The sequence below is a fragment of the Chaetodon auriga genome, chromosome 2, assembly GCF_051107435.1.
Source record: "Chaetodon auriga isolate fChaAug3 chromosome 2, fChaAug3.hap1, whole genome shotgun sequence".
NCBI classification, from domain to species: domain Eukaryota; kingdom Metazoa; phylum Chordata; class Actinopteri; order Chaetodontiformes; family Chaetodontidae; genus Chaetodon; species Chaetodon auriga.
The window spans coordinates 23,208,119-23,231,911 of record NC_135075.1 but is presented as its reverse complement, the minus strand read 5'-3'; the positions used below and the strand labels follow the sequence as shown (position 1 = coordinate 23,231,911).

Here is a 23,793-nt window from a genome sequence, read left to right as displayed (position 1 = left end):
GAGCATAATGCAGTACAACCACAAAACATGTGGTGATTTGACTAAAGAGCCTGACTGTCACTTTTGTTTTTCTGGAATAGAAATGTACTTGTTCTCTTACCCTTAATATGCGATCACAGTTGCTTTTGCTCTCTCCGCCTACACACACAACCCTGATCTGAGACGAACAAGTTCAGTTAGGCAGTGGAGGTGTGATCTCTGTGCTCCTGTTCCTCAGCTGTTTGCTCTTTTCAAGACAGGTTGAGAAAAATGTTCTACACGGCTACAAAACTATCACCTGGGCATTCCTGCATTAGGAAAATCACCTTGAAGCTCACAATGTGGATAAAAACATGGCAAACTTTGCCAAAATCCATGACATCTGTGCAACTTATCTTATGCAATATTAGATATTTTTACTGTGTTATTATCTTATCTATTATCTTATGAGCTGCATTTGCAAGGACCCTAAAACCTTTAATCAAAGAAGGAACTTTTTTTTACTTGAAGACTCTTTCTGATAACTTTCTGATTTCAGAAAAGACTTGTCCATTAGTCTGCAAGACATATCTTAGTAGTGTATCCTTCTCAGTAAAACAGCCATCAAATGGGAGACATTTCCTATCCCAGGGGAAATAAACTAAAGGCTCACCTTAATTCAGTAACTCCAGCCCACAGCAGTGTAATCTGATTAGATTATGTATTGCTTTAAAACAAAAGCATGTATTTAATTAATACACAAACCAGAGTAGCCACTTATGTGCTGGGACTCTTGTGTTGATAGTGGGTGGGTGAAGGGTGGCGGTAGGTGTAAAATTAGCTGTTTCCTCTTGTTTCCAGTTTTAATGCTACGCTAAGCTAATCATCTCCTGGCTCCATGTTCCACACACAAACATGGGAATAATCAGCTTTACTTTAGAAATAAAATGTTTGCGTAAGATTTCATTAAATGCGATGTTTTGTCATAAATTAAACCACCCAACGGTGTATACCCGAGTACGGCTGAAATGAGTAATCGATTAACCAATTAGTCGAGTGACAGAAAATAAAGTGGCAAATATTTTGATTATGATTTAAGTCATGTTTCATGCAAAAGCATTTCATGGTTCCTGCTTTTCAGATGTGAGGATTTGTTGCTTTTCCCTTTTTATTTGCATAATTTTCATTTATTTTGAACAGTTTTGACGTTTTTGCTTCTGGATGGGCAAAACAAAGCATTTTGCAGATGTCACTTTGGGCTCTGAGTAATTGTGTTTCTCACCATTTTCAGAATTTTTACAAACCAATCGATTAATGGGGAAAAGAATCAGCAGATGAATCCATAATGAAAATAATCATTAGGTGCAGTTTCATGCTAAATAGTTCAAAATGAGCTCCATCTCAAACCAGCTACAACAGCAAAATCCTGCTTTCATATTAATGCATGCGTAATAAGAATCTAATGATAATATATGTAATAGTATAACAGTCACAGGGGACCTTTTACATTCATTTTTAATAATCTAAGTACATTTTCCTGATTATAGTTACATATTTTTAAAGCAGCACTTTTACTTGTAATAGAGAAGTTTTACAGTGGAATATTATTACTTTCACTTAAGTGAATGCTTCCTCCACCACTGGTGCCTCTCAGTGAAGACGTGTGGGAGAAGCTGGAGGAGTGATGCTCAAGAGGGCGCAGAGGGAGAGAGGGAGGCTGACAGAGCAAAGAGGGAGTGAAGAAGCATGAGAGGTGAGGCAGAAAATGAAGAATTAAACAGGGGCAGGAGGATGGAGTCGGGGAGGAAGGCAGAAATTTAGGGATGAAAGGGTGCAGGATTTAGGAGGGAAGAGGAAGAAAGTCTGGCTGACTTGATGTATTTTAGAAACAATAGGTGAGACGAATAGACCGGGAAAAGGAAGTGGAGGTAGAGAAAGCAGTGAAATGAGTGAAAGCGAAAAAAGTACGTATGGCACTGAGATCTATAGCGACAGAGAGAACGAACAGTAGGAGCTCAATTATCCACATGTCCCGCTGCTTCTCTCTCCGCCTGTGATTGGACAGCATGAATATATCACCTCTCGCAGCAAACTAATTAGTGTTTGTTTGGGGCGATCATTTCAAACAAAGTTTAAGTTTGCATCATTATTACCCACAAAATTCCAAGCTGTTAGTGCATTGTAAACATTTGATTAAAATTAATTGAGCAGTTGGGAGCGCTGTCAAAACACGAGGCGGCACAAGAAATCAGATGTTTGGGAAGGATTGTTCACAAACCCTGCTCACGATTCCTCGGAGAGATGATGTCATTACGGGCTAATAATAACAATAATTTAGCACACTTTCTCGGCTGCTTGCACCCGGCTCTCTGCTTGATTTTTCTTCAGTGTTTGCAGAGCTCGAGCAAACAAGACGCTCACGCACACACAAAAACACACAGAAGTCATATTGAAAATGGCAGTGGAGAGATCTAATGCATCTAAGGCTGACGGGGGCCAGATCAATAGAGCTTTTGGATATTTTAAGAAAATGACTGAGGAGGCACGCAGACAGCCCAGAGCTGTGCCGCGGCTTCAGCGCTGCGCGTATTTAGAGAGCTATTCCTGAGGGGAAGGCAAAGAGCAGCAAAGCTCAAACAGAGCCACAGAGTCATTATTTTTAGTCCTGTTTGCTGTGGGCTCGTTCGAAACGCCCTCTCTCCTCCCCGGGAATAAAGAGCAGCAGCATGAGAAGACAAATGGAACGGGCCCCGAGGAGAGCGCACACATCAATATAAAACCTGATACAACCATAATTATAATCACTCAGTTTCTTTTTCTTTTCTTTTTTTTTCACATTTGTGCAAAGTCATTATGGTGCATACTGGAAGAAGCTACAAAAGGCTGGGAGCCGAAAATCACGTGTGACTAAAACATTTTCCACATCAGACTACATTATACTTTGGCTCTTTGTGCTGGTGGACTTTTACAGGTCATTAGAGAGGAGGAAAGGTCTGACAGTGTGGCGCTGTGGGATTTCAGGGCTGAAAATGCTCCTTTATCATAGCCGGTCTGCTCTTCCCTGCAGGTGTGCGTGTGTCTGAAAAGTACACACATAAAGAATCTGAACGCTTGCAAGAGGATGCTTCGCGTGTGCGTCTGAATGTGTCCGTGTGTGTCTCGGTGTCCTTGCCCATGCACGCGTGTGCCGCTGAAGCACCATAGACAGGAACTCATTCTGGTAGTACTAATACAGAACAAAGCAGAGCCAGAGATGACATCTATGATCTATCACACTCAGCCACCTGCTTCCAAAAAAGAAGGCCATTTAAATGCCACATCTGCTCTGGTGCACCACCGTCCGCCAACCGTAAAACACAAAAGAACACCAGAACACAGCTCTCCCAGAATACATCAAGTACTACTTATATATATATATATAAATGCACAGTAGCACATACTGTATGTTCACACACACACAAGCAAAGAGCTCACACTGATTCCTGACGACCATTCAAAGAAAGAAAAAACATATATAACCTATTTTTTAGCTCACAATAACCCACATGGAGCCAAATGATGCATGTGCTGCTGTCATGTGTTATAGAAATGGCCGAGGATAACTTCAGAGGTCACCGAGGCTGCACACACGGAGATCCAAAAGCCCATTGGTCACAGAGCAAATGAGGTCCAACACAATCTGACCGACTGTCTGCGTTTGGTTGGCTCACTGTGTGAACTGGGCTGCACTGGTGTGGATGAGAAATTAATGTGCTGTGTCGCTGTGTCCTGACAGGAAACGATGCAAGGCGAACACCAGTTTGAATGTTGTGTTCAGCTCTGTTCGCAAGGGACTAGTGATCTCAATCTGCTGATTTGTATAGTAAAAATTCAGCCACGAATGACCTGCAATACAGAGGTCATCTGGTAATATCAGCCCTGTGTGAATCAGCATTGTGGTAATTTGATTTTTTTAACATTTGTTTTGAAATTTGATGGCAGCCCATAATATTTTCAACAGCATCAGATGCTGTGACTTCAGCTATATTGATGTTTTTCAATGAAATGTAATGGAAAGGTGGTGGAACGTGCAGATCCAGATAAAGATGCAGGAACATTTTAAATACCCAGTAAGCTGGACAGTTTTGTTCATGTTCAACCAGCAAAAAACTAAAACTGGCAAATACCCATGATTGTCCATCACCATGAATTTGGATCTTGATGCAGATACAAATTACATACATATGAAGCTGGAGCCTGTTAGCTTAACTACTAGCACCTCCAAAGCTACAGTAGGCTAGCTGTTTCTACATATTTCCAGTCTTGCAAAGCTAAGCTAACCAGCTTCTGGCTCCAGCCTTGTGTTCACTGTACAGACATGAAAGTGGTATCAATCTTCTCATCTAAGTTTTGTCAAGAAAGTAAATCAATTTATTTCCATACTTCACAAAATGATGAACTGCTGCTTAAAGTCAATGTACAAGACTGTGCAGCCTTTGTGAACATGTTTCCTGAGCTCTTCCCAGTTCATTAGCTTTTACTTTATAATCGGAGCTGCTGCACCACCGTCTGCCAATTCATTACATTACTGATGTGACACAAAAGCATCCATCAAAGATACATTTAATAACTGCTGGCACTTTAATAGCATATGGCATATCTATACTCACATGCTCTTTAAGGCTCTTCAAGACACAATTTTAACATTATTCTGTGTGATGCTTTCCAGGAGCTATTTCACTCTTCCTGCTCTCAGCCACTCTGCCTCATCTGTTTGTCCTTCAGTTAGCGAGATCTTTCTTTCTCATCAACAACAGCGGGATTCTCTGGGCTGTATAATGTAGTGGACAGGGATCGTGAGATGTAAGAAAAGCTTCCAGGCAACATAACAGGAGGTTACGGAGAGAGCCGTGCCATGCCGTGCTGTGCTGTGCCACAGTGAAAAGTTCAAATCACAGCAAAAGCCACCAAACAACATTGTTACGGTATACATTACACCCACAACAGCCGACAAAAGCTTTCACTGCATTATAACACTGGAGTGACATTCACTGAGGAAACATGCAGACTGTATATCTGCCTCTTTGCTGCCTGCTCGTCCGCTGTGTCTTTGTCAACATCCCATTCAAAGATTCGAAGAAGGACATTTTCTCAAGTTATCATTCAGATTTGAAGCGAAACCATGGTAGACTGCACATAGAGGGAATTTGATTTGATCTGTTTTGTCACTGTACCTGCGTCAAGTAGCAAAACAAACATACAGAAGAACACATATGCAGCGCTTATACCTAATACTGTATTTACAAGACATATAGGTATAGAAACACAGACAAACAGCCAAACACAAAGCATCCCTACAGTTTATATACACGGCTCAAAACAGCAGGTTTCTGCTCCACAAACACCTTCTGCAGTGAACGCTGCATCAATGACGTTCTCCATATGTCAAATTTACATACAGAGCAGGGCTGTGGCAGAAATATGCAATGGTGAAAGTGAAAAACATGGAGAGCGCTTCTACTGCTGTTTGCTCTCCAATTAAACAATAACAGAAAGGGAAGAAAACCAATTAATTCAGTGACTCTGGAACAAGCCATAGGCTGGTGAGTGGTTTACTTAGCAGCATTTTCAATAAGAACTGGAGGGCGTGGAGTATATTACTGGATGTGTGATGCACATACTGCGGTTTGAGAAGCTTTAAGAGTTATTATGAGCATCCTGCTTTTGTTTTGCTTCAATAATCTGAGTCTTTGATCAACTTTACTGTAGCACTAATGGCTACAAACATTTGGAGGCTCTATTTGTTTTTCATTTTTCATCTTTTAAAACATCTTTATTCATTCCAGACTACAGCAGCAGAGAGTACGTAATGGATGTAAATTTACAACTTTTGGCTGAGCAAAAAAAACTAAATCTCCACCACTAACTGCTGCTTTTTTCATTTTTCTGGTTTTTGATATTTGTTGGTGAGAAGTCAGTGCAGAACATTTTCTGTCTGCTGCCTCTGTATTGTTGAAGGTTGGTGCAAAGTGGACACTGCAGCTGCCGGATACTAAAACGTGATATTTAAAATTGATATTTCTTATAGTCTAGCTCGACCATAAATTGCAGAAACGTTGGTTTATTTCAGCCCTAATATGCTGATGGAACAGTGATTCTCCAAGACAGAGGCAGACTTGTACCTTGATTTTCCTGAAGGAAATACTCGAGTTTCAATGTCAAAAAGCTGAAAATTTAGTATTCAGTGTAAAGGAAGGAAGTTTCTGATCAAAGAAAGAGTATGTGACAGTGTTCGTGTCCAAATATCTGTGTGAACAAACATCAAGCAACAGCTTTTCTACTTTGAGGAGTTTTCTTCTTCAGCTTTTGTTAGTGCTGAACCGTATCAACGAGTGGTGAGCTAACTTTTTGACCCTGTTTGTTTAGCATGGGAGGCTGGCTCCGGTTCAGGAGCCACAGAGGAGGCTGCGTGGGCTATTTTAATGAACTCCCTGCTTCAGAGTGATGAATAGGTGTGTCTGAGCTCAGTGTCTGCTCCACCCCTTCAGAGGGCTCAACTACCAGGGCGCCCCAAAGCAGAGCCTTGTGCTTCCCACACACATACACAGACACCGCAAGCGCTCATGTATACTAATAATGACCACGCAGCAAAGACTTATGCATGCACACAAAAAGACACACACAATCAGTGCAACGGTATTCTTGGAAACAAAATTCGAACCTGGCAGATGAGGAATGCTGAGAGATGAAAGGGCATATACACATCACGCTGAACTACACACAGCATCAGAAGACAAGCTACAAAAGGAAAGCCGGCAGCTAAATTAGAACAAAAACAAACTATCTGCATGAAGGGCCTTAAAACACAACTTCTCATTCAGCGTCTTATCGGGCGATATGATGGGTTCTACACGCAGGAACATGCTTTTTGTTGTTGGTTATTTACCATGAGAGATTACTGTAACAAATACACGATGGCACTTATTTTTAATCAGAATTTAGCAGTTTATGAATCTTAAGTAGAATCTGATGACAGCTGTCGTGATTTAGTTCTGCTGCCATATGCCAGTGAAAAGCAGATTAAAATCTCATCAAGGGAAACAGCTGCACAGTTGTGATGAAACTGATTAACTAAATTTTTAAATGTGTTAACTTCTTAATAGATAATAATGTTTTTAGTTCTAACTTTAACTTTACTGTTGCTTATTTGGTCATGAAAGGCCGACGACTTAGAGAAATAAGCCGTCGTGTAGCCTGGTTCTAGATTGACAATAGATCTGGTGTCCAATGATGGCTGTGTCCACCAGTTTGAGAAGTAACCGACCAATTAGAGCCTTGTAGGCGGGATTAAGAGTGGTGATGTCACGTTCCTTCACAGCTACAAGACATTAACATATATATAATTAATATATAATGGCAAGAGACAGGTTGCTGTGAGTTGACTTGTAGAAATAACAAGTCTTAGACCTGCAGTGGATGTTTGTGCTGTACAGTGACGCATCGCAGGACGCTGAATGTATTAACCTTTACTTATCCACGGCTGACTCGATGAGCGGGTCATCTTTTGTTCAGAGATGCTGCGTTTCACATGCACCTAAACGCCTGAGAGGAAGACTGAGCAAGAGACATATAGAGCACCACCACCACCGCTGCAGCCTTTTAGTTTCTTCTGTCTTTTTTTTCTGAACAGATGGAAGAGACAGCTTCTATAACATATCACAGTTCATTAGCAGTGAGCCAGCACCGTTTCATTTTCTCCCTTTTCAGTGCAGATTTATTCTTCTCCTCAGAGCGGTCAGGATGATGTCCTGTCAGATTCTTACAGCGGTGTCATAGAACATGCTCTTTGGGAAGAACGTGCTCAATCTGTAGCCAAGTCTCCTCTTGCTTTGCTCGAGCACGATGAGGGGAAATGCCTTCACAACCCTCGGTGTAATGCAAATTTCCAAGTACATGTCCAGCTCTGTAGTCCCAGTGGTGCCCAAGGGGCCTTCGGGGCAAGATATGCCATATCTTAATACAGAATCTCTGTCTGTCAAGTCTCACACCATTAATTCTATGGAGGCTCCACAAACTGTTAACTGTCAAGCTATCAACTCCCTCTCATCCACCCTCTGTTTCTCCCTCACTTCTTACAGACCTCATTTGCAGATAATAGGCCATACCGGGGGGGGAAAGTGCCCTTTTTAATTATCCAGAGGATTATGAGGTTTGAGTTGTTCCCAAATGCTAATACATAGATCGCAGCTGCGCATCTTTGCATAAGGAGGGTTGTATTACCCTTCCATTTGGCCTCTGTTGCTGATGGCTTACAGCTGATCTTTGCACACCTCATTTGACGGGAAAATAAGAGGCTGAAAAGCACCGCAAGAGAGACCTGTGAGCGTAATGAGGTTCTGAGATCTGACTAGGGAGTAAATGGCAGAACACACACAGTTAATGACAGAAATGAAAGATGGTATCAATCAGGATTTCATTTTGATTAATAAAAGAGACTGATGAGGGTGATTTTATGCTGGTGAGCCCAACTCATAAATCAAATCAACTTAAGATATTGATCGCAAACAGTTCTTAGAGTCTGATTTAATTTGCAGTAGTTCAGCAGCAGATGAGCGAAGATGTTTGACTTTTCCAACTGGCTTTCCAATAGTTTTCCAATGATTGCTCAAATTTATTTGTACTTATTGTGCTGCTGTTTTCTGTGGAAAATTGGACCCATCAACAACTCCAGTATAAGGAGCTTATATGGACAGCAGAAAACACAGGCATCTCCAAAAAGAGGATAACAAAGAGAACTGAATCTACTGAGTATAATAGACACAAACACACTAAACACTGACACCGACTTCAAAAGTCTGGCCTGATCTTAAAGTCCAGATGAAATGAAAGATGCCTTTCTAACCCCTTAGATCACATCCCAGGTCATACTGTGCACCTATTTAACAATATATGTCTCAAAACAAGCACAAAAAAATCAATTTCTTTGTATCGTCAAAATCTAAATGTGTTTTCTTCCTGTCAAACAAAATACGGCCTAAGCTTAGCTAAGCATGAGCCAACCGATTTCAATCAATAACATCATAGCACCCACCCATCTCTCAAGCTTCAGCTTTTAGCACACAAAGCTATTATTCATAGTTAGTTAGTTAGCAACAGCAATGGTACGCCAGTGTGTCTTTATGGTTCGCCATCTCAGACCTTGTTCTGCAGAATGGATGCGGTGTACGTCTGCCTGCTCCCATAACAGGGCTGATGAAGGTGTTGAAAGAGGAGAATAGTCCTCTATGACTGAATGGAGGCCAGCATCCAACCTCTGAATCACTGTGAGTCTCTCTTTGTTATGGCACAGCTTCCCGATAGGGAGGCTAGATACTCTCAAAATGCTGTTTTATCTGGACTTTAAATTAAGAACTAAATGTTCCTGTAATGCCAAGTGACACACCCGAAGGGTTGCAGTGAGGTGCTGATCACTGGAAGTAGAAAAAGTGCTGCACACTCTGCCTCCATATGCATTTTTCTTATATGAGATGACATTTCGACCCTCAGGCCTTTGTCAGGATCGGCAATCATCAACAATCATGATTGTTGATCTTGACGACGGCCTGAGGGCCAAAACATTATCTACTTATAAGAGAAATGCATATGGAGGCAGAGTGTGAGACACGCTTGTCCTCCTGAGTCTATGTTCCTTCCAACATTTATCAGCATATATTTCAGCAAATCAATAACATTCACAGTCCTCATTAATTACAGCTGCTCTGCAGAGGTGTACATGTTTTCAAAACACACACGTGCTCTATATACAGTCTCCAAACAACACAGTGGAGACCTATTTATTTTCTTCTCTTTAATTCTGTATTTTCTTCTTGGCTCGCTTAGCTGCTACTTTGTCAGCAAATGTGGGAGACAAAATAATTGCCTCTATATTTCCTGAATTGATTTCTTGCACACTTCTAATACAGTGCTCAGGCTGGCACTCAGGCATCCATGACAGGCCCTTGTACTGCAGGCTTTGTGTTTCTGTGGAAAAAAGGCACTCAAGAGTCAAGACTCCTTTTTTTTTTTTTTCTACAGTTTCTTATCACAGCGAAGCATTGACAATTAAAACAGAAATCCCTTGAAGCAAATCCATCAACCAAATGCAGTTGAAGCACATGCTATCAGTAACAGTTAAAATGGTAGTAAATTCACCTAATAATGACACAAAAAGTTATTCAATATGAAAATACGACAGACAGCTGATTCCCAACCTGAGGGTCAACCCCAAGGACTCATAAATATATGCAACCTGTGACAAGAGGCTGCGAGTAGTGCAGGAAGTCCAGAGCTGTGTGAGTATCTAACAGGTACAGACATCCAAATGTGTCTGTCGTGCATCTCTGAAGCCACAGAGTGCAGGGCATGCTAACAGGATGTGCTGGTGGAAGTTAAGCAATTCATGCTTCTTTAATCTTTCAAAATGTTAAGCTGGGGGCTACACAAGGCTCATAACTTATGAAATCACATTTACTGTGTTGTATTGATTCTGCTTGTGTTTTCCAGTAAATAAACAAAAATCTACCCACACACTGGTGCGCATGCTGTGTCATGACAGAGGCTGAAATAAGACGCTGCTGCAAATCGACATGCAAAACAATTATTAATCTATTCTGCACTATGGGTAATCCAACTATCATGTTATCACGATGGCAACGTATACACCAGTGGAATCACATCACGCTGTCTCCAGGTGCAAACTGCACCACGAGCCTTGTGTCTAAACCCAGAAGAAACTCCTCTAACATAGACGGATATTTGCAGCCTGTGCATACAATTGATTATCAGTTGGAAATATACAACTGCCTCAGTACAGCCTCAACAGAATTAACCATAGAAGAGGACCAAACTAAAATGACAATAAGTAGATAGAGCCATGGACACCACAGCGGGTGGAGCAATAGTATGCTACATCCAGTAAATCAAATAAAGCACCATCAAGGCAGACAACACAGTGATATATCGACAATATAAACTACAGCAGCTACAGCCCACAAACACACGTCTCAAAGCAAACGGAGGGTCAAAAGCTCTGAGCTGAACGAGTGCTCTGCAGGCTCAACTCTGACAGAGCATTGAATCAGGAATAAATTAAAGTAGTGTAGTTTTTTCTTCTTCTTTTTTTTATTGCTCCAACACCTTGGAGCAATACTGCAAATCCATAATGACATCAGCCTTAATTTTATTGCGTTTTCTGAACTGTTCAGAAGCTGCTAAGTGCGGCCCAGGCGTGAACACGCCTCTCACATCCCCAGTGAACACACACATTCAATATCTATCTTTTCCGGAGTGTCAGCTGAGTGCAGAGTGTCACATCTCTGGAGCTCTGCCCTCCTGCAGCTGCAGAAACACCATCAGCGTCTTCTCTACAGCAGCTGCTGATGTGGTTCATTCCTTCTAATCCATCCTAACATCGTTTATCATGACAAAAGTCACATTTCATGTGACTTTTGTTTTTACTCTGCAATGGATGCAACTTAAAATGTAGTAAAGTGCATTACTTGAGATGAAAAATACAAGTATAATGATATTTTTAAAAATATCCCAAAAAGTGTAACCGTAACATTAATGTAACCCGTTACATCCTCCCGTGCTGACTGGTTTCAGCAGGAAGCAGCTACGGTAAGCTCCAAGGGTAAAACATTCAGTCACCGCCTGCACTGCTAAACACTGCAAGCTAAACTTTGTCCAACAGAGCTCGAGTGAGTTTGTAGCACTGTTTAATGTTGTAATGCTTCCATTTGAGTTGCTGGCAGTCAGTTTGGTAACATATAAGAGCTGAGTAGGCGGGAGAAGGCAGGAGCTTTTGTCAGCGTTGTACTTGTGCTTGGGTGAGGCTGTGGCTATTTCCTGGAAAGCAGAGCAGTAGAAAAGATTTGTTTGTCCATTTTTTTTGCAGCGAGTTGATATTGCTTTGCCTTACAGGGTCACCTGAAAGTAAGAAATGAGGTAGTTTCTTATAGGTGCATTTCTCCAACTAAACTTTGAAAAATTTTGAGGATGAGTTGATGAAGTAGAAAAATAACTCTTGTTTTATATATACATATATATATATATAAACTCCTCCTGTCATCTAATCTCTTTAATGAGTAGAAAAGACAGTCCTGAAAAAAGTCCTGCTTGTATGCTTTTGCAGTTTTTAATTACTTAACTTTTACTTAACTCCCTGTAGTGAATGTTCAGTATAATGGTCCCCTTGAACCTTCCCTTCTGGTACAGACAGCTCTTTAAATTAGACAACGGCAGAGAAGGTAACCACCACCCACATACTGAGCTGAATGATGGAGAATATGGGGCCCGGCTCCAGAGAAATGAAACAAGGACAGAAAAGAAAGAAGAACAGAAAAAAAAAAAAAAAAGAAAAAAGTATGTTGTCAATTTACACCAGTCTTGACCCCTGAGGTCTGGCCATGAACTGAGTTTTCCTTCAGTTTTAACCCCTTGTCTAACATAGCCTTTCCTCTTAGCAGGCCAGTGGGGTGAAGACACCCTTTGAACCTTTTTAGCGCTCCTTCATGACATCTCTGCAAAAACCCCTCACACCCTCCGTGTGAGCGAGGGAGGAGACGACATGCTGGATTGACAGGGAAAGCAAGCAGAGTGAGAGTGCATTAGACCTCTGGCATCAACTGAGGCATCAATTAATGAGCAGCCTGGGAATGTGTCCATCCAGACACACTCTGCACCGGGGTGCCACAGGAGGCCATGGCCACAGACGGCTGGGGGACATGAATAATTGAGGTCCCTGTTTTAAATGTTTAAATGAATTAGGGCCAGGGGAAGAGGTGTTAGGAGATGTAGAAGAGGGAGGAAGGGAATAGCTGCAAAAATACCCCCATTATGTCTCTAATCATGAGGCAGGAAGGTGTTCAGTGTCAGCAGTGAAACTTGCTAAGTCACGTCATTAGTGGGGTGCATGCTAAGTCCTCCATAAAATTAGCCTTGATATGTGTGTCTACAGAGCTCTGTCTCTGCACTAGCACCAAAATAATGACCTTATTTTGGCACTGGCACAAAATTTTAGTATTAAAAGTAGACAATGGCCAACATCAGTACCGCAGCAGGGCAGAGGAAGACGTCCCAACAAATAATAACAAGAGGAAGCCATCTTTTCTTTCCCTCCACTGTGCAGCATCATATCTTCAGTTCCATTCAATCAGTGTTCATTCAGAAAAAACAATGGCATGATATATAAGTTTATAAGTTGGAATTAATCATTATCAATAAATCATCTACTAATTATTCATAGATCACTTATAAATTATTACTTAGAACAAATTTGGGGTTAGCAGGTCATGAAAAATCTGGCTGGCTGGTATTTATTCTCTTCCAAACTGACAACAGTTTGACCTCTTCTAATGACTCACCAATGTTTGTCATGGCTGGAAAAATTAGACACCCATGAGCATTTATTGACTTGCTAACATTCATATCCGCAGACTGACTGGCTTATCAGACGCTGATAAAATAATGACCCTTTATTAATGACTTACTAACATTAGTAACCGCAGACTTGAGTGTCATGGGGGTAATGAGTTTCTCTCTTTCTCACTTTTTAATGAGCCGTCAAATCTGCGGTTATAAATGTTAGTCATTAATAAATGGATTTTGGTCCAGATGTTCTTCAGCTCTTTTCCAGAGGGCAAGCGGTCCACTGGCGAGCTACAACCTGTCAACAAAAGAAAGAGGTTCTCCCCTCATTTCCTGTCTGCCTCAATGAGACAGCCGAAAAGTAGCGTTTAAGAAAGCTCTTTGGTTTGCAGGTTGCAGCACATCAATGGGCTGACTGACCACTTACCTTGTGGAGCAAGAGGTACCGACTGGAATCAAACCAGGGACATTTAGAGGTATGAGGCATGTGCTTTAATCATGAGGCACCCTATTGCTGATCTATATAACATTAGCAAATGATTCATTTATGAAGTGGCCTCGCTACGTTCGTCTGTGAATGCATATAAATTTCTATATTTATTGAAGTTTCTATTGTAGTATCGCTGAGTTTTCTTTACAGGCAGGTTGAAACTAGTTTTTCTTGGCACTCATGTCACTTCGCTTGGTCGGCAAAGGAAGGTCAGGAACAAGTTTGTTTTTCCGTCTTTTCACATACACTATTCAGAAAACACAGATACAAAACTAAGACAAGATAATATTATGGCGGCTGAATACACCTTGAATACTTCTGAGATGCTTCACATGAACACTGAAACTGCGGCGCAACCTGAACACAACACAGCTGCATCCTCTGGACATCCAGGGTCAGGAAGTCGTACCTGACTGCCTCGTCATTATTCACTATTCTGAAGTCTGAGGACCTTCTATGGGGCACGGTTACCTGCACGCAGCTGGAAAACGTTCCTGCTGAATTGCTGCCAATATTTTCAACAATCTCAGGCACTCCATCAGACTCTGGAAAAGTCCACTTTGGCCTTTGAAATTGTAGCAGGTGATGCTTTTCTTTTCAATAACTTTAACTTCTTTGAACTACTTCACTTTATTGGAACAGATTTCTGTGAGACAAACTTTATTTCACTAAAGGTTTTGTAACAAACGTTGATTATTTTACCTGGACATGAATCCACCAAATGACTGTGTGGTCTAAAACACCCTTATAAAAGCCATATAACCTATTTCAGTTCAATGTTCTTTAAATTGTATGAATGCACAGTGTGTGACACCACAGCAGCTGATATTTGTACCAGCCACTTGCCAGCAGGACACAGAGGCTAAACAAAGCCCTACTGATTGGCAGTCGTTCCACTCCACAGAATCCAGCAAAGATGGCTCAAATTGGATGCAAAAACAGCACACTTAGATTTCAATTTCTCCTCACAGATGGGAGCACCACGCACATTGCTTGTGATGTGTCTCCAGTACCTGAAACTGGGGAGTAAACAATGATCAAATTGATACAGTCCCAAAGAGGCTACATGCATGCTGGGTGCTCTGGGCTCGCACTGGTTTCTGAGACAGACATGAGGCCAAAAAGATGAGATAAGAGGTGGTATCAGGCTCCTTCAAATTGGGTGGCTTCCTCTGCGCTGCCAGTGCACCACTGCTTCTCCTCTCTCTTTCATTTTCTCCATCTCAACCTCTCTCACGCCGACGTCCAAAGCCCAAGAGAAATTAGTCACCCCGCACGCTGCGGCGAGGGAGTTGTTGTGTGTGTGATTGTGTGTGTTTGAAGGAAAGAGAGAGCGAAAGCAAGAAGAAAAGGAACAGGGAGGGGGAGAGAACAAAATTGTTTTCCATCCCAAGGCTTATAATTCTGCTTTATATCTGAAAATTGATGCTGGTCTGTGGAAAGGACATCAATCTAAGCATCAGAAATGTGCTGCAGTAACTGGAAAAGCCTCGCTGTGCTGCACGGATTCAGCGGTGGCAACAAGAGGAAGGGCTGAGAATGATAAAGGCATCTGTAAGCTTAAGAAATGTTCACACAGACTCGCACAGAGTTCTAGCCAGAGCACTCATTGTGAAAATGACCCCTTTTAAAACACTAAATTGTCCCTTCACAGCCTCCCACAACAACCAATTGTCCCCCTTAAAATCAATAGCAGGATCGATGCTGTTAACAGGCTTCTCATTTTTGATTTTATAAGCTGTGTCAACATACACTTTATTTTGTGAGTTAAACTACAATTACGCGTCTGTGGAGATACAAATAAACATGTCTGTGAAACTGAGGTGATGCGCATACTTCCCAAACCAAGCTGATGGGTTGATCCAACAGTTTGGGCGTACATTTCATCTTAGTACTGCCACATCTTCTAACAGAGCACAGGCCAATAAATTCCTCTTCAATTCATGTATTTGCCCATTGTCCTGTCCATTTACATCATGACGATAAATCCAAAGTTTGCACTGTCACTGTGGTGAAATGAGTTTGTTTAACATGGTGCTTCTTTGTGAGAGACTCAAAATATCAAAGAAATCCAGATTTGAATGAGTCCAAACAATATATATGCATGTTAGCTTATGTGCAGAGAAGCATAATTCCAGCTTTAGCCAAAACATGCTGCAAACATGATGTCTGTATGCTCTACCAAAGATGTTTTTCACTGAGTGATGAGTCTCATCCATCCATCCATTTTCTTCAGTTTATCCATGGCAGCAGGCTAAGCAGGGCATTCCAGGCGTCCCTCTGCCCAGTATCGTTTTCCAGCTCCTCCGAGGGGATTCCAAAGCTTTCCAGGCCAGATGAGATATATAATCCCTCCAGTGAGTTCTGGGTCTACCCCGGGTCTCTTCCCAGTTGGACATGCCCGGAAAACCTCCAAAGGGAGACGCCCAGGAGGCGTCCTAATCAGATGCCCAAACCACCTCAACTGGCTCTGCTGCAGCCACGGCTCGACTCCGAGCTCCCTCCGGATGCTCCTCACCTTATCTCTAAGACTGAGCCCGGCCGCCCTACGGAGGAAACTCATTTTTGTATCTGTGGTTTCATTCTTTTGGTCACAATAGCTCATGACCACAGTTGAGGGTTGCAACATAGATCGAATCACAAATGGAAAGTTTTGCCTTGCGGCTCAGCTCCCTCTTCACCACAAAAGTCCAGTACAAGTAACGAGTCCATCAGTGAGCAAAGAGCTAACGTTAACTACCTGCACACTTCCTTTTCCTGCCCTGTACTTTGTAGCTAGATAGCAGTCGAGCACTGAACAACAGCTAATGCTAGCAGACAACAGTCAGACGTACCTCCTGCTACACTCTCAGTTAATCTAACTGATGAATCTGGATCTCTGGACATTTGGAGTTGACACATGATGTTAGCTAACATTAGCTAACGTGACATTAGCTCACCAACCAAAGAGGAGACTGTCAGCAGCACCAAAGTCTATAATATCTGATATTTCCATCCTTAAATGTCAGACTGAACATGTTTTGTCATTATTACAATAAGTGGAAAGCAGTCATCACTGAATATGATGCCATTTTTGATTATGATGATCAGAAAAATGAAAAGGTAGCGGAAGGTATCCTGGTTAGTTCACAGATCCTACAGGACTTCAGGACTCCATCAGGTCCAGGTTTCTGGATACAGATAAATTTTGAAGCAGATTGTGGCATAGTCACATCCTACTAAAAGGTGAGCACTTTCTCACCTTATTTTTAATCCATAATTTTTGCAATTTCTTAAAAGTTCTCATTGATTTGGTGTAATTAAATGCAACATTTGTTACATCTCAGATATGTCTAATATTAATTATGGTACTATTTCAATATTATTTTAAAGAATTCATCAGGTTTTAAAAATGGGCCAATTTAAACCCCTCCCAGACCCTCCTGGTACTCCTGTATTGAGCACTGTAGAAGCCTGTATACTCCTCACACACAATACTGTGCTTCATCACTTAGTCCCATTAAAATGTGACTGATAAATCAAAGTGCAAAAGAATAATTAAAAGTGAAATGTTCCGTATGTATTTATAGTGCAAGTACATTGTGCACATAACTGACTGAGAGAGGGGGCATGTTTGAACGGATGAAAGAAAATCTTAAACTGTGGATACCCTTGAGCTAATTCTATCATGGTGTGGAGATAACACAAGTACCCAGATTTTCTGTTTCTCATTCTCATCTTGTACATTAGATCAAGGCTCAGACGTCGGCTTCTGCACAATACATTTAATGACATGGGTACATTTCTTTTGAAGATAGGAGCCTGCTTTGAAGAGACCTCAGTTTTTCAATTGCTGGGATCTGACAATGAAAAAACCGGCCTCCACGTTCGGTGACAACATTCAACCCACCTCCTTTTGTTTGTGCAATGACGAGCAGGAGGGCAGATGAAGGGCCTGCTAAATTCACATCAAGCAAACCACAGGAGGAAATCGTCAATAAGAAAAAAGGCCTGAACATCGGCCCTCTTCTATGAAGCAAATTGAGAGACCTTTGACATTAATTGCCGATTTCACTGAATCCAATTCGTTTAATTACAATCACAACAGGGCTGCCTTTCTCCTGTTTTCTCAACAAAGAAATAACAAGCGTAGAAAATAACAGGCTCATTTTTAAACCCTGTAATTGAAATTTTCTACTCAAATTGCAATTTAATGATTACAGGCATGAGGTGGAGCTTGACAAAAACACCAGAAAAGAGTAGGAGAGGGGCAAAAAAAAAAACATATTTCATTAAGACCCTCAAGCATCGCAAGAGAGGGAGGGAGAAAATCTGCCAACCAAAAATGAGAGTTCCCTGAATCCAACAGGAACCAGGGTTTAGAAGTGGGTTTCTGAAAATCTGCAATTCCCCAACCTTTTCACCGGGCCAATGGTTTTAAGGGCTTGGAGAATTGAGTTCCTCGCTGCTGTGCTGGAGAAGGAGCTGATGGGAATTCAGTGCAATGGCACAAAATTGAGAATGAAAGCTGCCAAATACTGACTAACTCAAGGAAAGGGAACAGAGCGATGGGCTGAAGGACGAGAGAGACAGAAAGTACAGTTGGTAGAAAAGCCTGATGCCCAAAACCACCTCCATGGACGAGTGGATTCCTAAGCTCTGCTGAGGCTTCTCCACTCAAACCTGATTGTCCTCAGCGTCCAGAGCACTTGAGTCAGCTGGAGAAATTCCCAGGCAGAGACACATGGCTCCTCCACTGTACATAGAGTATGTTCAGGATAGACATTTCGACTTAGAAAATGTGAGTTTGCTTGCATATGGCACCCCGACAACAAAAAAGAGATCTGGGAATCCAGTTGGCTTCATTTCAAAAGACAGAAGAATCCTTTTGAAGCCAAAATACTGTGAATCTAAACCTGAATAGACCTGTAAGGATTTTGTACATCAGTGGTTCCCAACTGGGGAATCAGGGGTCACGAGTGGGATCAAAAGATTAATGGAAGATGATCATCAAGATTGGAAATTTTAAGAGACATATTTTCATCTCAGAAAACTATTCAGATTTTTCTATAATCTCTCTTTTTTATTAAGAAAAAGTTTAAAATCTTCTACAAAACACGGCGCCATAATCGATGAATTCATCCACAATTGGCAAAGAATCTGAAAATGCATCATGGGAGTTGTAAAAGGTGCAGTCAAAGAGTAAGTTATCGCCTGGAAACCTTGTTTTTGCTGACCTCCACTGGTTTAAGTTCTCGCCTTTCTGCAGTGATGTACAGGTGTACTCAGGACACTGTTGGCTGTGGTCAAAGGTCACACAGGCTTGATATGTTCAACCAGAGAGGGCAGCAAAACTGAATGCTGATAGCACACTGTAACAGCTACAGAATAATGACATTATTTGTGTTTTGATTGGTTCTTATAAGCCTTCTATCACTATGCATTTCTGTCTGCCATCGGGTGCGACCTCCCGGGAGATGAAGGCTGACTGGCGATCCAGTCCGGCTGGCACCACTTGTATATGCTTTCTTGTCTCCACTCTAGATTAAACGAATGAACAAACTCAAGTTTTCTCTCCTGCTCCCACCTCCCCTCCTCTGCAGCAACCTCCTGCTGTACTTACTTACTCAATATTCAAACTACGTCATTACTCCATTTAAAATTCTGACAACTTCACCTCACATCTTCAGTGAACATGCTCTTTCTTCTCTCTTATTTCCAAAGTGGTATTGTTCATTTCTTCATGGAAATATGAAAATAAATGCGGTGTGTCCTGTGTTTTCGGTAGCTGCTGGGCTCTGAGGAAAATGGAAAGCGATCCGCTTGGGTTTGCGACCGCGGCGCCAACAATAACACCAGCTGGAAACGCTAGGGAGCTGAAAAGTTTCTGTTTCCACTTTAAGTTACTCTCACCTTACATTTTTCAGTACAAAGCCTTGCACCTTTGACTTTTTCCTCAGAGAAACAGATATTTTTGAACACAGTTGTTCATCTTTTGTACCGATGATTCAGCCCAGAGACTTTCATGACCATCCGAACTGCAGAAGAGCTTCAGCTGTCAGTTACCTCACGCTGTCTATAGGAAAAACGAGTGGGACTTCATTCTGGAACCAGAGGAAAACCAAAATAGCTCTTCCCACTCCCAAATCTACAGAATATGATTCATCAGAGACATGCTCAAAACAAATTTCTCTTAAAAAAAAAAAAATGCAGGACTTTAAAAGTAAAAAGTTGATTCCACTATTGGAACGATGCCTTTATATTGATGACATGAGGGGGTTTTTCCAACAGAGTCAAATGAACTTTGCATGAGCGAGTCTGGACTCCAGTCACGTCCACTGAGCGAACAAAAGCCGGAACTGATATGACTCCATGACATCACAGCACACAAATAATGTCAACAGATAATTAAGAGCTACAGAAGCAGATACACGCATCCATATAAACACTCAAGAAATCACCCACTTTTACAAACACTTCAGCTGTCAACACACACTCTCTCTCTCCTTCTCACACACACTCATGTACACCCACAACCAAACATGCACACAGCAAATCAGCATGAATAAATAAGAGATGGAGTTGTGCTTCACAATCTCTGAAGAAAAAAAAAAACAGCCTGCCGCATCGGCAAGGATCAGCCGGGGCGAGGGAGAGGGACACTGCTGGCTTCCTGGAAACCAATTTGTTTGTTTATTGTCTTGGTGTTTTGTCGGCGGTTACAGTTCATTGCAGTCAGCCCATCTTGGGCATGCTCCTTTAAATGGCATCTATAAAACATGGGATGTGCTCTCCCCATATCCTCCTCCTCCTCTGTACATGACAGAGCTGCACACAAGCGTAACAATGCTGCATTTCGTTCGCTATGGTGAGGCTTTGAATTTCCCTTTAAACACGCGACGGATTCACCCCAGCAGCTCGAGTAGGCGCTTTGAGAGGCGGAACAAACTGTGCTTTCTAAACACATTAGCCTATGAACACCACTGAGCAGCGAATCTCGGGGTGCTGAAATCGGGTGTAATCATGTAGATAGATGGCTGACTTTTTATTGTTCCGTTAAGCCAAATCTGCAAGACTGGTGGTGAATACAGAGTTTCTGAAATGATGCAATAGCCAGGGTTTTATGGTTAACTCTGCAGAGCTATGTTCTCTGTGACAAGACGCCGGGCTGCCACATGTATGTGCATCCTGCATCAACAGACATGTTTGGCATGCCCGCCCTATAAGAAATGCAGAGATGTCAAATGCTACATGGAGACATTTGGAAAGGATGTAGCCTCAGCAGGCAGTCTTAAGAGTACAACTACCACAGCTGTGCATAAGTACATACACACAGCGCAAAAACTAAAATGTATTGTTTCGTCTCATGCCTGCAAACACAATCCAGACGCTCATATCATGCCCTATTGATCTGACAGAGTGAGCAGGAAGCTGGCGGAGAACACAAATACTGCCTGGGGTGGCTCCTTAAAACTAGAGACAAGCCTCTTATCCATGGTGTTCTCTTCCTCTGGAAATCACCTGGTGGCTCATGCATATCAAGTACTCTCTCCAAGCCTCAGTCTGCACTCTGCCTTCTTCAGGCTCTGCTGTTTGTTGCAATGTCTGTGTAATGGTGGCTTTAAAAGAAACACACACACACACACACACACACACACACACACACACACATACAACTGAAATTGCCAGCTAATCCGTCAAACCTCTGCATTCTGGTTATTTTGCAGAAATGCAGCACGTTTGTCGGCCCAGAACGGCACGAGCGACCTTTTTTTGTTACGCCGCCTGCTTGGGAATATGCATGTCACAGTGCAGTATTGCAAGGTTATGATAGCAGGGTGTTCACAGGTACAGACAAAACTTTATTCTAAGCCTTTAGCTCCATAACTAATTCCCACTTTTTACAACAACCACTGCAGAGCACACAAATCTTTTCCAAGTTTCCAGTGTTACTGTCAAATACAGTGGAACTGTCACAGGGATCCCATCTCCAGTAATCCCAGGGTGGCCTTTGCTCTGCCTGTCAGCAATACCAACCAATAACACTGCACAATAAAACCCTCCAGAACAACAGAGGGACGCAGGCAGCTTCAAGGGCTACTGACGGCGATCTATAAAACAATATAATGGGTTGCCTGTCAGTGAGTGTGAAAGGGAAGATCTACGCCTCCTCTGACTCTCTGAGGGGACTTCAATTAATCACAGCAGAATTGTATCACCCCGCAATACGAGTGTAAGGTTATTACCATCCCCATATTCCGCAGGATGAAATGCGATGATAGCACTAATTGAGGGAAAGGGGGGGGGGGGGACAGCTGACCGCACACCGCTTGTCAAGGAGATGGAGGGCAGATAAAAGAACAAGGAGATGGGGAAAAAAAAGAAGAGAGGAAGTGAGACGGGGAGAGCAAAGAGGTGAGAGGAAACAGAAATATTCACTGTGGTGTGTAAGCACAATCATAAATATCTACAGTCTGTGTGCAAAGCAGCTGACAGCAAATACAAGAGCCAGTTTTCATTAGGGACTCCACCCGTGTCTTCTCAACATAATCCAACAAGATAACAGCATTGTACTTCTCTTAAGTCACAAACAAGCCGCTTATAGCTGAAGCTGCTCTTTTTTTTTTTTTTTTTTTTGGCTTATTCTGAAGTTGAGGGGAATCACACAGATGGAGGACACGGATAACGCTGTGAATTCAGCTCCAGGTCCCAACGGGGAGCCATGTTGAGAGTTACCTTGACTAAGGTACCAGTGATGGAAACACTTCCGTCTAGAAATACTGTCCACTGAACACATCAAACATCAGATCAGATGTAATCTAGACTGACAGATAGATAAGGGCGGGATTATATGGCAGTTTTCACAAGATTATCAGTGAAAAATCTGTTAAATAATTTCAGATTCTTCTCCTCTGAAGCCATTATCAGATATTAACTTGTCTGCATGCTGATGAGACCACCCACACACACACACACACACACACACACACACACATCACTCAATTGCCTTTTATAAACATGTTTCTAAAGAAAAAGTTTCTTTTTGGGTTTGCACACAGCAGAGAGTTGCTTCAGCGCCTTTGTGCACCCAAAAGCAGCAGGCAGATCCCTCTGAGGGCAAACTTGATTTTTATCTAATGTAAGCAGTCAGTGATGATCTCATGCTGCCGCACAGATCTGATCTCTCTGGATGGAGACAGTATGAAAGCCGCACATTCCCCAGCCCGCAGCTACACCTGCACGCCACTTTAAGTCATTAGTTTGCAGTAGCTTGCTGGCGTCTCACAAGTTAATAACTATTTATCACAGTGGAAACGATCAATATCCCGATCGATAAGCTTAGTTTATTCATAGGTTTGGCTGCTCGGCTGTTTCGCAGTCACACGTGACCAGAAATTGTTTGATTGCAATCATTTCTACTCAATTCGAGGTTGCAAACGCCGCAATTTCATGTTCAAGATAAAAGACTTTTTTTCCACCACCTACCTGTCGTTGTGCTGTCAATTAATCCCCTGAAACGTCCCTTTCATTTATTCTCCATTGTCAACCACAAAAAACAGAAATGCCATTTCCTCGTCGCTTCAAGACACCCCCGGTAACACATAACCTGAACACTGGTCTAATGTCAGAGCTGTCCGGGCGCGCGATCCCTGAGTAAAACAAGTCTGAATGGGGCTGCTGCGACTTGCGACCGGCGGACTTGAAAGTCTATAAAAGTTGCTGGTCCTCCGGCTCTGACTCACAACTTCCCCTCCGCCAGAGCGCCACAGCAGCTGGACCCCACGCCGGACCCTCACTCATACTTTCTGCATTCAAGCATGATTTTTTTTTTTTTTTTTTCTTACAATCCTCCTGCCAGATACTGGTTGCAGTTGGGTTTTTGGCAACGTCTTCGCGCAGTTAGAGAAATGGATTTGAGGTGTCCGAGGGATGGGAGAGCAGCCGGAATCATCTCAGAGTGTGCGCGCGCGTGTGTGTGT

The 23,793-nt window shown here is 42.3% G+C and overlaps 1 protein-coding gene across 1 annotated transcript in view; it reads right to left on the bottom strand.

The window, feature by feature from the left end:
* tafa3a (TAFA chemokine like family member 3a) overlaps window positions 1-23,793 on the bottom strand; it is an 88,617-nt gene extending 64,824 nt beyond the window's left edge. The window contains exon 1 of the mRNA XM_076741713.1: window positions 23,300-23,793. The gene's annotated coding sequence lies outside the window, so the exon portion shown is untranslated. The remainder of the gene's footprint in view (window positions 1-23,299) is intronic.